The sequence below is a fragment of the Chiroxiphia lanceolata genome, chromosome 1 (genome assembly GCF_009829145.1).
Source record: "Chiroxiphia lanceolata isolate bChiLan1 chromosome 1, bChiLan1.pri, whole genome shotgun sequence".
In the NCBI taxonomy this organism is placed as follows: domain Eukaryota; kingdom Metazoa; phylum Chordata; class Aves; order Passeriformes; family Pipridae; genus Chiroxiphia; species Chiroxiphia lanceolata.
Window position 1 is genome coordinate 51055690 of NC_045637.1, and position 17067 is coordinate 51072756.

Genomic DNA, 17067 nt, shown 5'->3' on the forward strand with positions numbered 1-17067 from the left:
CACTGCTCCCTGGAATATAAACTTTAAAGTTAACTCAGATGAATTGCATTTAGTCATAATAACGCCTTGGCAATTTCTCTACCAGTCGAAATAGACAATTTAGGCAACATGTAATATTTAAATCCGTTATGCTCACTTCACTTTATGCAAAGGATGTCTAAGGCCTCTCCCTTGTATATTACAGCAGTCATTTTAAACAGTGGTTCCTAATAAGAAGGCTCTCTGGTAGCAATCTCCGCATGATGGAGAGATGCAGCTTTAAGTAAAAATAGAAGGAATTATTTGGTGCAAGCTTTTGTCTGAGTGGCAAGGATGTTTATACATTCAAGATAAAAGAAAGCAGTACAGTCCTAGCATTGTTACCCAAACAGCCTATATTTGTTTCCTTACAATTAATTAACTAGGTGTTCCAGTTACGTAACATGAATTACATGTTCCAAACTCCCCCAGTCTTAAAATCAAGAGGTAAAAAGGGAAAGAAAAAAACCAAAACCAAGCCCAAACCAGAAGCCATTCCTTGATATTGTTGCTTTGGAGTTTTTGATTTTTTAAATTTTTTTTAATTTTTATAGGTTTTAGAAGTAGTTATGTAGCAAATGCAAGTTTTAGAAGTAGCTGTATTATATTCCTTACCCTTTAGTATAGTAATTACACATGTACCCAACCCTATTACCCCAATTCTATATCAATTCCCCTAAATTCCAGTAGAATATTTAGTCTTTTTTCAAGGGAGGCCTTCATTCTGTTTAAGAACATCTGCACCCTGGCCTGGACAACCAGATATCACCCAGTCAAAGCAACCTTCAAGCCCAGAACTTTGTACAGTCTCCAAGGACTTTACGTACTGTGAAGAAGAAGATGAGGAAGAGAGGGTCCCAAAATGCCCCCAGACTCAATTCCCAAGGGGCAGGTTGGGGGCGGAATGGGACAAAGGCCGGGGGATGGACAAATGGGGATTGGCTGGACATCATCATAAAATTATAACACCTGGGTCAAGGGGTGTGTGCGTGGTTTTGTATTTCCCAGAGCCTGAGAGGCTACGTTATAACCTTCCCTTATCTTACCTCCTATCTAAATTGCCCATTTCGATGTTTGATGTCATTTTGACAATAGAGCGCCTAAACCTAAGCACAAGGAACACTGGTTTCATTAATGCCACAACTGGAAGAGTCCATGCCCTGACAGAGCTCTGTGAAGTATGGATTCTGCATGGCTTCTGCTCCTTTGGCTGTGGTTGGGATGTTTTTGTTAACGTTGCGTGTAAGCAGCACTGAGTGCAAAGTATCAGAGTAGGGCTGTAGGAGAAAGCTGAGAAACAGCACGGCTTCTAATTTGTGCAGCAGCTCCATCTACCCAAGTGGCGTTTCCCTGTAAAGACCCCCTGCCTAGAAAATGTTCTGCACCGTTTTGGAAAACAATATTCAGTGCCTGTGATGAATACTTGTAAACCAGGAGCTTGTCAGAGTCTATGGAAAGAGCTACTGCAGCTTAATGTTATTGTGCGCATCATTATCACCCACGCAAACCTTTTGATGGATGGATGAATAATTCCCATGTGTGGGAAAGTAACACCAAGTGATGGATTTCACCAGCATAAATATCACCAGCAATTACTTGAAACTGGTAAGGAGAAAAAAAAGGAAAACAACAGTACAGTGAACACTTCAACTTGGAAATACATTAATTTTTAGATAAATGATTCTAATTGAGAGTTTTATATACTATGACATGAGTACCTTCAAATTGGGATGAAGTTTGTTCTACCTTTACTATGATAGCAAAACATGTATAAATGATGAATCAGCTTTCAAAGAAGAACAGTGAAGAATATTTTCACTTTATTTTTCCATCTGTTTTGCTAATACAGATTATAAATATTCTGGTGTAATACAATCTTCATATAGACAGACCCTCACAAATTATACAATTAAGTTCTCCATACCTAGTATTTGGCCAGCAAACATTTAATATTACTATGGATAAAATCAGTTTTGCTCATAACCAACACAGTAGATCATAACTACACGAACAGGATGTCCCAGTATCTGCCATCCACATGCAGATGGCTTAAAGAGCTCTTATTACAGAAGAAAAGCCACTAATATTCCTGCTTAACAATGAAATGATGCCTATTTTTTAGAAAAAAATAGAGTATTTCCAAGAGAACTAAGACATACACTACTGCTCTGTTGCTCTTCTGCCCTAACTCAGTTCGTTCAAAATCTTGGTATGTATCCCACTTTGTAAGAAATATAAAATTAATCTATACAGTGTTTTGTAAATTTTGCCAATGTGTTCCAAGTTTCTGTGCATCCTGTAGTACAAAACATGCCTGTAAATTGCTTGTTTTTCTCCCAGATACTAAAAAATGACGACTGGTTGGAAAACGGAAGAAAAAACTGAAATTACTGATGAAGAATCTCTGTGTCAGTGAAGCACAAAAGTGATTTGTAAAGACAGAAGGAGAAAGGGTTGATAAATCTTGAACAAGACTGGAGGAAGTTTCCTACAGTGGATATTAAGCAGGGCATGCAATCAAGGACTAAAGGGTAAAGCATCACAGTGGCTTCACCACCACCAAAGTGACTTGAGGGAGACTTTAAAAGCTTTTATTTGAGAGATGGAATGGCCTTTAAAGACATGCAGTTCTGTATCAGTATATACACATATAAGTGATAGAAAGAAGAAAACAAAACAGTCTCTATCTTCTTGATGTAAAATTAAAGAAAGAGATGTGCCTGAAGCACAGTTCAGCAGCTTCATGTCTTTTAAAGGTCTCATTTTTGTATGAAATCAGTGTTGGACCAACAAATCAAATCTTAGGAACTTCACAGAGTTTAACTGATGGATGTTATATGGCATATACTCTTATATAATTGTTAGACATTCATGACTAACTAGTAGGAGCATCACTTCACTGCGTACGTTGTACGAGGACTCTGTTTTATTCTATTCTACAGATAAGACAAAACATTCCCATTGGCCTCATGCTCCCTCCCATGCAATAGGTGTAGCATCAGTGTCCTTTTTGAAAAAAACTCATAACAATAAAACAAAATAAGAACATTTCTGGGGCAACACCTAGGCTATTTTCAAGCCTGCTATGATGTATATGTAAGACAGTAAATAACAAGATACATGATTCCTTGGCCTTGTACTGAGTATGCATATTAACCGAAAGATTAAATGACATTAGGTACTACATGAGTACCTAATGAGTACTACTATGAGTCTTGGGAATCCTTTAAGATACGCACTGAAAGTCATGAACTCCATTTAGCAGAACATGGGGCTATACAGGAGGGTCTATATGTAGCTCCTTGCTGTCCAGATGGCTGTTAGACCCTAACTTTTGGGTAAAGGCATTTGAAGGTACCATTTCCACAGGCATTAGGTACTGACTTTTATCTGTTTTTAACCAAGAGCTGTTTTGTTTGGTTCCCTCAGTTGATGTGGCACTTCTAAATTATTTACATCCATTTTGGGAATATGGAAACTCCAGCCCTGCTTTGCTGCTTCTTCCTTAGACACATCTCTTTCACTTACTTGCTGTCCTTAAAACTGTGAAGGTCTTGAGCTCAAGACAGATGGAAAGGCCTATTTAGTTGCCAAATGTTCTTCTGAGAAGACAAACTCAGTTAGTGAAGGGGGATTACATATGGCTAAACCTAGATTTTAGCAGGTTATGACTCCACTGAAAACATTATTTCAAATCATATCATATGGATCTTCATATTTTCAAAAGGAATCCATTACTTGTATCTTTTGGGACAAGCAGAGAGAAAGTAATCTTTAATTATATTATATTTTATGATTTTTATATCTTGAATCACCTGAAAGTGGATGTATTCAAGAACAAGAAATAAAGTTTCAGTTTCCCATTTTGGATTAGCAGAACTGTGTTTTCTGCTATAATTTTGATTTTTGAGACTTCTTTTACAATCCAATATTAAATACGAGATAAAAAATATGTATAAACACACACACATGCTCTCTTTGTCTTTGTATTATACACTTACATAGTATGTGGCAAGCAGTGTAAGACATACAGTTTGTGGCAAACAATTGAAGCACGGCTTAAGGTTCTAATAGCAAGCAGTCCTGTCATTTGTTTTGAGATTGCTACTCTGATAATTGTTGTATTATGTTAATTTCCTTTTTGACCATCAGATGTCTGTCTTTCCTCCTTGTTAAAGGTTCATTGGATTTGTATTCTCTCCTTTCACTCCTAGGTGCAGAAGCACTTTGCTTCTGCTTGGCTCTCTGTTTTGAGTCAGTTCCCCGAAGGTCTATACACTACTTGTGCATTTTTTAATAATCTTATCCCCACAGCTCCAGAATAAAACACACATGTGCAATATCTCATATGTCAGAGATTCTTTCTTGTGTACATTAGTTTTCAACTAAAAGGCAAGTATGGGGTAAAGGTAGTCTTTCTGTTCTTGTGGATCTGGTCATAGAAGCTGGAAAACTAGTTATCCATGTGAAACACTTCCACAATGAGTTTTAGTTGCTATTTATAGCAACCTGGGATTTCCTGTGCAATTCTTCAGACCCAGCTATGCAGTATTTCAAATGTCCAGCCCCCTCCCGCATATTTTTAAAATTATTATTTTAAGTCTGATTGAGCTGATGGAATTGCAATCACCATATGCACTAGGTGACTGTTAGCTCTCTTAAAGACAAAGTCACCTTGGTTTCATTAGAAAGAAAATGTATTAGTACTACACTAAAAAGAAGATGGAGAGCAAAAGTAGGTATCCATATATAGATTCTTTATTAAGGTAATTAAATTGGCTTAAAACCAACGCAATTTAGGGCAAAAATCTCTCCTTCGGAGGCAAGGTCTAAATCAAGTATGGCATTACAGTACATAATAAAGATAGAAACATCAAACTAGTAGGATACCACAGATAGTTTCACCTTCACTTTCCACATTCTGCTCCGAAGCAAAGAGTTACAGAAAGAAAATGAAACAAAATATAAGATTATGCATACTTTTGATAGCAGTATAAATCAAAATCTCTGTCCCTCCACTGACCTTCCTGGAATGGAAATGTCCCAAAGGACAGAGAGAAAGATATGCTGGCATCATCTGCTAGTTCATTCCAGAGAAAACAGACTGACTGCCTTTCACCTTGGGCTGAGGTGCCAGATTCCTACATGACCCTTCCTGTGTTCATCTTCTGCAAAGATTGTCTCACAGTTTACTGACCTTTTACAAATGGAATAATGACACTCATCCACCCATTTAAAAAAGTCTCTAAAGAAAATTGGTTACTGCTTTTACTATTCTACAATCTTGTTGAGATTTCTAGTTCCCTTTCAGGAATTTTAGGGGCTTTTTTATTTTATTTTTATTTATTTTATTTTTATTTTTAATTATTTTTTTTATTTTTTAAGAAGCAAATCTGACAGTTAAATTTCACATCCCGTATTGACTGAATTGAAAGAATATTAAAAATTAATGAAGAGAATGCAATATTACTTAAAGAAGCAGAAAAAATAGAAAAGCAAGCTAGAGAAACAATTTAAGTTGTGACTCCAATGGGATAGTTAGATTCAAACTAGCTTGGCAAAGGAATTTGATATAGACAGTCAATGTTTTGATGTTTTTTAATCACAGTAAACAGTATTCTTATCTCAAGCTGTATGGTTGAAAGGAAGCCTGGATAAATTAGACCACTGGGCCAATCAAGAGCCCTGGGTAGAAGAGCATTTTAAAATCACTTTAAAAGTATAGCTTAGAGTACATTAACGGACAGGATTAATTTCTGCTATATGCTTTACAAATGTAAAGGCTATACTGGCCTAAGTTGCTGATGTTATCTCATCTGAAAATGACAATATATTCTGCTTTAATACCCTTTTGCTTCAGAGGTTGACAGGTTGAGAAGTTGAGTGTCAACAGCAATTCAGTACAGGAAAATTTCTCTGCCAATAAGTCAAAATTAGTTTCCATATCTCTTCTCTCCCGAATAGAGATTTACAACAATTGGGTGGCCTTCCAATATATTTCAGTGGTTTTAATAATGCAGTCCTCAGAACAAACTACTGTAGATTTCAAAAACTACTTCAATAAAAGTACTTCAGAGAGCTGATCTACCTGAACATTCTTTCAGAGGTAACCTTGTTCTTTTTAAAGTAATTTCAACCTAAGCATAGTCTCGCTTGCTCCTTCACTACCTGCAAAAAATCTTATCCACTGACTTCAGTGACACTCTCAGCTTAGGCTTTCGTGAGCCTCTGGCTGAAAGCGAGCTGGAATTTTCCCAGTGAGAATGTAGAATAAGCCATGTGGGCTTTCCCAATGCCTTTCTCTGATTTATTACTCTGCGGTCAAAAGGACAATCAAGTTCTAGACTTCACTACAAAGAAGAAAGGATACACAGCCACTCATCTTAACAAACACAAAGACCCACATATATCATGAAGTACTCCACATACTTTGGGCACATCCAGCAGCATAGGTAGGGCCTTTCCAGTGCTGCCAATATTCTTAAGTCAGTTAACTCTGTGGCTCAGACCCAAATGTAGATCTTTCAAGCCTACATCCATGAACATATGCACACATGAAGGTTAAGTTGCTGCTAACTTAAGGCAAAAGAGAACTGAAATTGGAGAACTGTCAAAAGTGAGAGCTCTTCAGACGGAAGAAACATAAATCATGGCTTCGCATCAGAACACATTCCTTTTTTGTGTCTCCTATAACAGTGCCAATATCAATAATCTTATAACTGATTTAATACTTTATTCTAAGAAGAAAGTAATAGAAGATACTTCCTGAATTGAGCACAACCTTTACAGATGGCAATTGTCTATGTGGGAATCCCATATAATGGTACACCATAGGAAAATTAAGATAAATAGGGTGTAGTTACTCTAAAGTTTTCATTCCATTATGGGGAAAGAAAGACTTATTCTTCCCATTAATGCTGTCTCAGTGACTTTGTGGTAAGAACTGAAGCATCACACTCTTGTTCTTTATATCCTATTTCCCAGTGCATAGGAAAGAAGAAGATGGATTAATGAAGACATAAAGGAAACACAAAGACCAGAGAAAAAACATGAGTTCAGAGAAGGGATGGCAGGTAAAGAGAGGTCAAAGGAATGAGGAGTTAGGACAATAAATGGACTGTTGCCAGGGGTTTACAGCAATGTACAAATCAAAAGAAGGCTGCTACACTCTGTATTTTGACTCTGTGTTACATGAATTTATTTCTTAGTAATGGTACCATCCCTGAATGCTGTTAACACTGTAAGTCCATATTTACGTGAGTTTTGTTTGTTTTTTTTTTTTTTTTTTTTAAATTCCCATACTAACAGTTGTTCAGTTATTATTTGGTGGCAGTTGATGTTAATGTGTCTTATACACTGAACAATGATCCCACAATTCACATCATATTTAATTCACTAATTTCACCATCATAGAAGCATGGCAGGAATTATCCAGTGAAAGTATTATTTCCCCTATTTCATATACAAAATATTTATAAGAGTATTAAGAAGCATTACTATTTCAACATATTAGTAAGTTTGTTATCATTGGATGCCAAACTCTCATCTGAAACTGAAAAGTGTTTTAGTTATCACTATAAACACAAGAAAAAACTCCTGTAGGTTTTAATGAAAAGATGCACATTTATGTACACAGCTACAGATTACTTATAAGCACCACTAGCAATATATTAAAAATACCCATATTATTAGCATTTCAGCTCCTTTTACTGAAAAAAATGGAAAGTGATGTGACTTCTATTCAGAAAACTGAAAAAAATAACACTGAGGCAATTTGGGGTTTATGAATTTAAATAACTCATAGGTTTAATGAATAAACAATAACAGTGTTTTCAAAGTTACTTCCTTTTTTGAAAGTATTATTTATTGGCTAACCAACAATTTTGATGATTTAATGACTGAATTGACTATAAGGTGTTTCAATCTCTGCAATCCTTATCTAAAGTCAAAGTTGAAATAAAGATGAGTCCTTCCAGGGACTTTAGTTCGTTGGAAGGCTGCAAAAGCTCAATGACTGATTATTTCTTTATTCATAATTTAAACTGAATATAAGTAGCAAGATATCAAATTATCCCATCATACATTGTTTTGATGGAAGTTTTTTAACACTGAATTTATCAGTAGCTGCCTAGCCTAGCCTGAAGTTGCTGAGGGTCAGATAAAAAGGTCTAAACATTCACTGGAGGCATTTAAAAAAAGAAGTGTTAATACCTTACTCAGGGATCTGACATGCAAGACCAAGTTGCATTGAACTTTTTTTTCTGACAAACTGAGCAGCAAGTTCAGAAGGCATCTCATGTCCTCTAACATAACTCTTGTGGCACAAAACTGCTTTCCAAGTGTCTTGACCTCCCTAAGGGTGCATATTTTTGTCTGCCTTTCTTCAAGTTGTTTTCAGCTTTTCAAGCTGAACATCTGATATTTTATCTAGACCGAGAAATGCATTTGTGTCTATTTGTTTCTCCTCAAGGTGATTTCTAATATTTCTAATTAATAAAATTTTCATACACTTAATTTTCCTTTCTCAGTACTCATTTAAGTGTTAATGAAATTGAATCTAACCCCTATCCCCAAGTTTTCTCCGAGATATCTCCTACATGTTGATTGTTGCTATGTACCAGTTTAGGTTCAGGACAGAGCAGTATTTTATTCAATATACTCTAGGTAATTACAGTAGATAACACATATCTTATTCTAAAACAGGAGGTAGTGCATTTTTGTGGCTGGGTTTTGGTAGCGGGGGAGCTACAGGGATGGCTTCTGTTAGAAGGTCCTAGAAGATTCCCCTGTCCTGTGGAGCCAATGTCAGCCAGCTCCAGGACAGACTTCCTGCTGCTGGTCAAGATTAAGCCAATCTGGACTGATAGTAACACCTCTGTGATAACGTATTTAAGAACAGAAAGGTATTGCGCAGAAAGAATTCCAGCCAGGGAAGAGCGGAGTGAGAACATGGGAACAACAACTTAGATACCAAGGTCAGTGCAGAAGGAGAGGGAGGAGGTGCTCCAGGTGCTGGAGCTGAGGCCCCTGCAGCCCATGGTGCAGACCATGGTGGAGCAGTTGTGCCCCTGCAGCCCATGGAGGACCATCAGGGTGAAGAGACCCACCTGCAGCCCATGGAGAAGCCCACGCGGGAGCAGGGATATCTGAAGGAGGCTGTGACCCCGTGGAAAGTGTAATACAGAGCAGGATCCTGCTGGGGATCTGCAGCCCATGGAGAGGGAAGCCCACACTGGAGCAGGTTTTTCCCGGGTAGGACTTGTGGCCCCTGTGGGGGACCCATGCTGGTTCATCCAGGTCATCCAGGTCATCCATGAAGGACTGCACCCCATGGAGAAGTGACCCATGGGACAGCAGTTTGGGAAGAACTGCTGCCCAAGGGATGGACTCACACTGGAGAGGTCCATCAAGGACTGTCTTCCATGGGAGGGACCCTACAGGAGCAGGAAAAGGACTCGCCTCCCTGAGTAACAGCAGAAACAAGAACTGACGGTAACCCCCATTCCCTGTCTCCATGCACTATTGGAGGGGAGGAGGTAGAATTTGGAAGGAAGGAGGGGTGGGGGGAATGTGTTTTTAACATTATTTTACTTCTCACTCTTATGCTCTGTCCTGTTGGTAACAAATTTAAGTAATATCTGCACTTTGAGTCCATTTTGCCTGTGATGGTGGTCTGTAAGTGACCTCTCCCAGCTCTTATCTCAACTCATGAATCCTTTGGGGTTTTTTTTTTCTCTCCTCTGTCCAGTTACAGGGGAGAGTGAGAAAGCAGCTTTAGTGGGTACCTGGTGTCCGGACGGGGTCAACCCACAACACAGAAATATTGCACTGAATGCTCCATTTAGATTCTCTTCTCTACCAGCCTCTGTGAATTACTGGAAGTGCAGACCACAGTCAAGTCTGCCTTGGCTATTTGTATTTAAACCAGAGCATTTCATATCACTGAAAATTGATCCTAAATGTGGAAGGGTTGTCAGCTCTGAACATAGTTTGGCATATATGTATCCTAGGACAGAATATCCTTAGGGATTCGCTTCCACTACTTTATATATTGGAGTTGTAATTACATCCCACTAGTGCCACAGCATATAAGCCCTCCAAGCAAGAGCCTGTAACTAAAATGTTGTGAAACTTCTGCTGTTCGCTAGTACAAACTACCATGGAACATTTTGGTACAAGTCAGTGGACAAAATCATTGGTACAGCCAAAAGGACAAACATCACCTCTTCCCTTTGTGTTACAGACATAAAACTGCCCTACATTATTACATGACGTTGGCTGCAATAAGTCCATGCAGAAATTATGAGCCAGAGTGATTATGAGGAAGCAACTACAGCAATTAATTTTGTGACAAATGAATGTCACACACAGTTTTGTCAATGTTAAGCTTCATTTGCTCAAAGTCTCCAAAACACAGTTTTGGAGTACTCCCTAGCCTAGTAAGAGCAAGACCATGCTTCATTTTAGCAATAGCACATTGGCAGCACAGAATGTACTAAGGAAGTTCCTACTTCTAGAAAAACACTCAGTGAAGGCACAATACAGAATGGAAAAAAAAAATCACTGAAAAACAGAGTATATTTGAGTGGACAATGCTAAAAACAACCATGCCAAACTTACTCTTGCTTAAGCTCCAGAAAACAACTCCAGAATGGGGATACATATCAGGCATTGTATCAAAAGTCATCTGCAGCTGACCTGAACTTCATTCAAAGAATGTCCCAGCTGGAAAAGAAACTGGTGGTATACAGGACACTTTCATGTTGGGCTAAGTCCTGTCTTTCTAATGAAATTCACCATTTGTATCTTTCAATCCTGAAGGACTTGCAAATGTAAGCTGAGCTTGAAAAGGATATTATATTCAGATGATACTTTAATAACATGCCCTAGTGGATGTTTTAATTAAAAGTGGCAGTATGTTTAGAACTGTCTACTCAATGCTCCAAATCAGAGAACACATAAATTCAATGAAATTTCAGAAAAGTCAGAAAAGGCAACATTGTACTAATTTTAGATGGATGACAATGTTCTGTATCCCAGTGCAAACATCTTAAGAATCTTTCAACAGTGTACTTTCTTTCTTGTGAGTCATACACATAATTTTCATGGATTGAAGTCACACATAAATTTCTCAACACTAGTACAGTCTTCATTCTGCTATGTTAGGTAGTGCATGCTTTCAGCTAGTGGGATACAGTCCAAATTATTTGTGGAAGAAATAAACTGTGATGAGTTTGACCTCGGATGACTGTCAAGCATCCACCCAACCACTCTCTCTCTCTCTCTCTCTCTCTCTTCCCCCCCCTCAACAGGAAAAGGGAAGAAAATAAGATGAAAAAGCTCAAGATAAAGGCAAGGAAATCACTTACCAATTACCAATATAGGCAAAACATACTCGACTTTGGAAATACTTTAAATTTATAACCAGTTAAAAATATATGGCCAGTCTTCGCGAACGAAGATTTGGGAAAGGTCTTTACCCTTCGAGCCTGCGCAGTGGATTTTTTAGGTGAGACACAGTGTGCGCTGAGCTGAGCCCACCCTTTAATCCTAAGGTTCATCTGCCGGGGCCGAGCAAGCTTGGACAGTGGCAGTGAGGTCCTCAGGACGTAGGTTTGTTTAGAGTGACCTTCTCTTAGATGGATGGCCTTACAGGGCTGACGAGCTCCATCTGCCCGGGGGAGTTTCCCTGACCAGGAATCGAACCTGGGCCGCAGCAGTGAGAGTGCTGCATCCTAACCACTAGACCACCAGGGGTCCCCTAGTTAAAAATAGAGGAGGATGGTAAGAAACAAAGACAAAATACAAATACTTTCCCTCTATTCTTCTTCTCAGGATCAGCTTCTTTATTCCTGACTCTTCTACCTGCCTGCTAGCAGCATAAGGGAATGGAGAATGTTTTTTTTTCTACATCATAACATTCTGCCTCTACTTCTCCTTCCTCCTCACACTTCTCCAGCATATGGTCCCTCCACTATGGTACAGTCCTTTGTGAGTTGCTCTAAGGTGGGTCCTTTCCCCAGGTTGCAGTTCTACAAGAATAGCTCCAACATGGGTCTTTTCCATGGGGTACAGTCCTTCAAGAACAGACTCCTCTAGTGTGGGTTTTGCATGGGCTACAGCTCATGTGAGAAAACCTGCTCCTCTATGGGCTCCTCTCCATGGGCCACAGGTCCTGCCAGGAGCCTGTTCCAGCAGGCTACAGCTTCCTTCAGGCCACGTCCATCTTCTCTGGCATGGGGTTTCCCACAGGCTGCAGGTGGGTAACTGCTCCACTGTGGTCCCTCATGGGCTGCAGGGGCACAGCTGCCTCACCATGGTCTGCACCACAGGCTGCAGGGGAATTTCTGCTCTGGTGCCTGAAGCACCTCCTCGCCCTCCTTCTTCACTGACCTTGGTGTCCCTCTTTCACATTTTTCTCACTCTTCTCTCACACCTGATGTGCAGTGTTTTTTACTCTCTCTTAAACATGTTATTATAGAGGCACAATCAGTGTGCCTGTGGGGCTCAGCTGTGCCCCGTTGGCTGGAGTTGGCTGGAACTATCTGTGTCCATCCCAGGACAGCCCCAGTGTCACCTCACAGAGGACATGGACACCTGATGCAGAAATGAAAAGAGCAAAGGTTATAAGCTATGATGTATGGAATGCTTTAAAAAAAAAAAAGTAGTATCTTTTTATTCCCTATTAAAACAATAGTTTGAGAGTTCAGCTCAAGAACACGCATGGTGACTCAACTGACTGCTTTAGTTACCCCATTAAAAAAGTCATTTCACTTGGACAGAAACACATTGAGATACTCAATAAGTAATCCAGAAAAATGCAATAAAATAAAGAATTTGAGGGAAACCAGACAGGCTTTAGGTGCACAGTTCACAATATCTACATTCACCACTCCATGATAAATGGTGTGACCAATGGTTATGATGTCATCCCATTACATGGTACCATAGGCTCAGAATTTTACTTGAATGTCAGAGAAAAAAAATGGATCAATAATTAGGGTATGTAGGTAGACAGCATCAAAAAGTATTAAAAAACTTCATCATACATGAGTATGAAATTAACTTCATTACACCTTGTCTTTCAAAGCAAGTTGAAAGCCACAACTAGTAGAGTCCTTTCTATCAGAAGGTCATTTCATTTATTCTCTCTACTGAGATCTGTGCCGAATGACTAAAATCAACAGGTACTGCAACAGCAGGTAGGAACAGAATATTAAAACAGTGAATTAGCTGCTTGCAGAAGCTACACATAATGTAACTGGAACATAATCCCAGAAAGTAAAATTACTTTTCTAGTAAGAATATAAACACTAAGAGAAAGAGTGGTGCGCCTAAGGCAAGAGAAGCTCTAAGGCTCCTAATATTAGATATCTTCCATAGATTATTGTTTTCACAACATCAAATAATTTGGCAGTAATGGGACCCTTTTTTTTAAAACTATTTATTAAAGTAGAATGATAGTCAAAGTAACACTCATCTGTCACACTCAGTAGAACAGGTTTACATTTGTTTATTTTGATTATGTGGTACTAAATTATTATTTTCTTCCTTAATTTCTAGATTTAACAACTAGTAATCCTGTTATGTGACCCTCAGACTTTCTTACAGTGATGCAGAGATAAATCTTAAAGTCCTGATTAAAATGAGCAAAATCTTTCTCGATGTTTTAGAGATTTCTGGTGTCCTGACAAGTGACATTAATTTATTGACAGTTAATTTTTATTCTGAGTAGCTTTATGGACAAATTTCAGTACTATATTCAATAATAATCTATAACTCAAGAAAGCTGCACACAAGACTAAACCACCTGGGGCAAAAAGAAAGTGACATTAATTACCTTGTGCTATTTGAAAAGTATTGATACTCTTTTTAGACATATGTAGAGGTTATTTAGAAAGCATGTAAACAATTTTCTTTATCTCAAGGGGGAAACTCCCTGAGGTCTAGGCAACACCAGCCTGATAACTACTGTTTTGCTTTAACACAATTGGGCCTATTTTGATTTACAAAAGGAGAAATTTTTTAATTAAAGGCTACTGTGATCCTTGGGCCACTGCTGATGAGCCAATCCATGACTCTAAAGCACAAGATTTAAAGATTGTTATTACAAAACCTGTTATCTGTTGCACTTGCACATCAAAGGCTCTGGTACCTATCATCAGCCCAGTCTGACTATATATTATATTACTATTGGAAGAAAAATAAATACAGAAACCAATACTAACTTTCAGGGAATAGTCTGATTTCCTTCTCAGTCCCCTCTAGCTTGGATCTTAACTGAAACCCCAGTTTATAATGCATGAAATTTAAAGTAACTTTGTGTTATCTCTGTGCTGAGTGCTATCTTAATCATAGAATACTGCATGGTTTAGTTCAGATCATCTAGTCCAACCCCCACTCTGCCATGGGCAGGGACACCTTCCACGAGCAATCTTCCAGGTTGCTCCAAGCCCCATCCAACCTGGCCTTGAACACTTCCAGGGATAGGGCATCCACAGCTTCTCCAGGCAACCTGTTCCAGTGTCTCACCACCTTCACAGTGAAGAATTTCTCGCTAATAGCTAATCCAAATGTGCCCTCACTCAGTTTAAAGCCATTATCCCTTGTCCCTACATGCCCATGTAAAAAGTCCCTCTCCAGCTCTTTTGCAGGCCCCCTTTAGGTACTGGAAGGCTGCTGTAAGATCTGGCTTCTCTTGTCCAGTCTGAACAACTTCAACTCTCTGTCTTTTCTCATAGGAGAGATGTTCGAGCCCTCTGATCATATTTGTGGCCTTGCTCTGGACTCACTCCAACAGGTCCACGCCCTTCCTGTACTGGAGCTCCAGAGCTGGATGCTGTACTTCAGGTAGGTTCTCATGCTAAATAAGAACTTGGATCTAACATAAAAAAAAAAAAAAAAGAGCAAAACCACTCCAACCAAAAACTCCCTGACAGAAATAAAAGAGAGTCGTGGTAGATTTTTACAAGTATGTTTGTGCATACAGAGATTCTATGTTTTTTATTAGACCAGATGACAGAGTGGAAGGAAATCAGGGAAGCTCTCATGCACAGAAACTATTTTTCAGCTATAAATTGTAAATGCCTTTGTGCAGCTATCCGAATCGAAATGCACTTTTACTTTTCTCAAGAGAAAAAACATAAGCAACTCCTCCAAATTACTCTTGAACAGTACTACTACATGCTAGTCAGTAGATAGTCTAAAAGGTCTAAGTATGCGAGGTCAAATTATGATTTCCAACTATGCAGCTTTCAAACACCTTCATCAACTCTGATTTATATAAATATGATAATTGCTTCAGCAGCTCCAGAGGAACAGGCAAAATATTGTCCTCACAAAATATTTAACATATTTATACCTAAATGGGTCTGAGTCTGCACTCTACAATATCTGATCTGAGGTGAGATGGGTGAAGGAGGCTGCACAGCTTATTTCAGCTGCACTGGACTTGGCACTCCAGAGACTGACGGTAACTGAAACAATGAAAATAACATGTAGTAGGACTTTGGCCTCAGCCCGTATCTACAGAGGCTGAAAAAGAAAACTCATTTAAATCTATTTCTGTGTGTATTGGCCTAAATATAATTTAGGAGAAGATGACTGGAAGGTCTAAACAAATTTACTTGTTCAGATATCACTGACAGCACACATTTGAATAAAGTACTGAAGAGTAAGAAGGCAATAGTCCAGCTGCAGTTTTAGATACCTAGTAGAGCTGACAGACCTGGAATCTGAAATGCACTACTTTATGAAAAAGTTGAAGGACAGAAAGGAACATGAATGGTGAAATGCTTTCATGGGTTTCTTTAGACAACTATTTTCTTCAGACTAGAATGACATCGTGTACTATTTGACATTACTGAAATATTATATTTGAAAAAGCCAACAAACCATTTCCAAATTTTAGTTTTTGAAGACAGAATGAAGTCAAAAAAGTAAAAATGACATGTAGTAATTTGTAAACTATTGTAGAGTTGTGCACAATGTTACGCTTTCCATTTATTTTAATAATATTGTGTTTGGTATAATAAGAATGTAGAACCCCATTGTGTATCTCAGAAAAAGAGTTAAAAAATAAGAAAGTTCACGGTCACTAGGAAAAAAACACACAATCCTTCTCCATAGTCAGTGACTATCAGAAGTAACCTGATCAAATTCCTAGAAGTTCTGTGCCAGCAAGTTGTTCCCTGCCTTAAAAATGGAAAAACAGTCCTTGAAAAGAATCATCACATTCAACATTCATCAAGTTGCCCAAGAAAAGCCCTCAGTCTGGTGGGAAGGCCTAGTTCATTATATTCACTGTATCCCAACAGATACCAAGACTCAGCAATTCAGTCCATCACACAACAACCGGTGAAGTACGAATTGGATACTGCCCCCACTTTAGGAGAAACCCTCAAGGCCATACAGCAGGTGAAAATCAGCAAAGCAGCTGGGGTTGATGGAATTCCACCCGAAGTATGGAAACATGGGGGCCTTGCACTCCATGCTAAATTTCACGAGTTTGTGGTGCGCTGTTGGGAACTAGGTGAGCTACCATCAGACCTTCGTGATGCAGTAATCATCACTTTGTATAAGAAGAAAGGAATTAAATCAGACTGTTCAAATTACTGTGGTATTACTCTGCTCTCCATTGCTTACAAAATCCTGGCAAGAATATTCTTGAACAGACTCATACCCGCTATAGCAGAAGGAATTCTACCTGAAAGTCAGTGTGGTTTCAGAGCCAACAGGAGTACCATAGACATGGTATTTGTTCTCAGAAAACTGCAAGAGAAGTGTAGGGAACAGAACAAAGGTCTCTATGTAACCCTTGTCGACCTCACCAAGGCTTTCAATACTGTGAGCAGAAAAGGTTTTACGGCAGATTTTGGAACGTTTAGGTTGTCCCCCCAAGTTCCTTAAAATGATCATCTCACTCCATGAGGATCAGCACGGCCAAGTCAGATATGGCAATGCACTTTCTGAGCCCTTTCTAATAAAGAATGGTGTGAAACAAGGCTGCGTTCTTGCACCAACCCTATTCACAATCATCTTCAGCATGAT

At 38.8% G+C, this 17067-nt stretch overlaps 1 protein-coding gene and 1 non-coding gene across 9 annotated transcripts in view; both read right to left on the reverse strand.

Moving 5' to 3' along the window:
• Positions 1 to 17067, reverse strand: part of DLGAP1 (DLG associated protein 1) — a 414943-nt gene that overhangs the window by 202337 nt on the left and 195539 nt on the right. The window lies entirely within an intron of this gene.
• Positions 11704 to 11775, reverse strand: TRNAE-CUC. Its single transcript has one exon. It is a non-coding gene; the product is annotated as a tRNA-Glu (tRNA).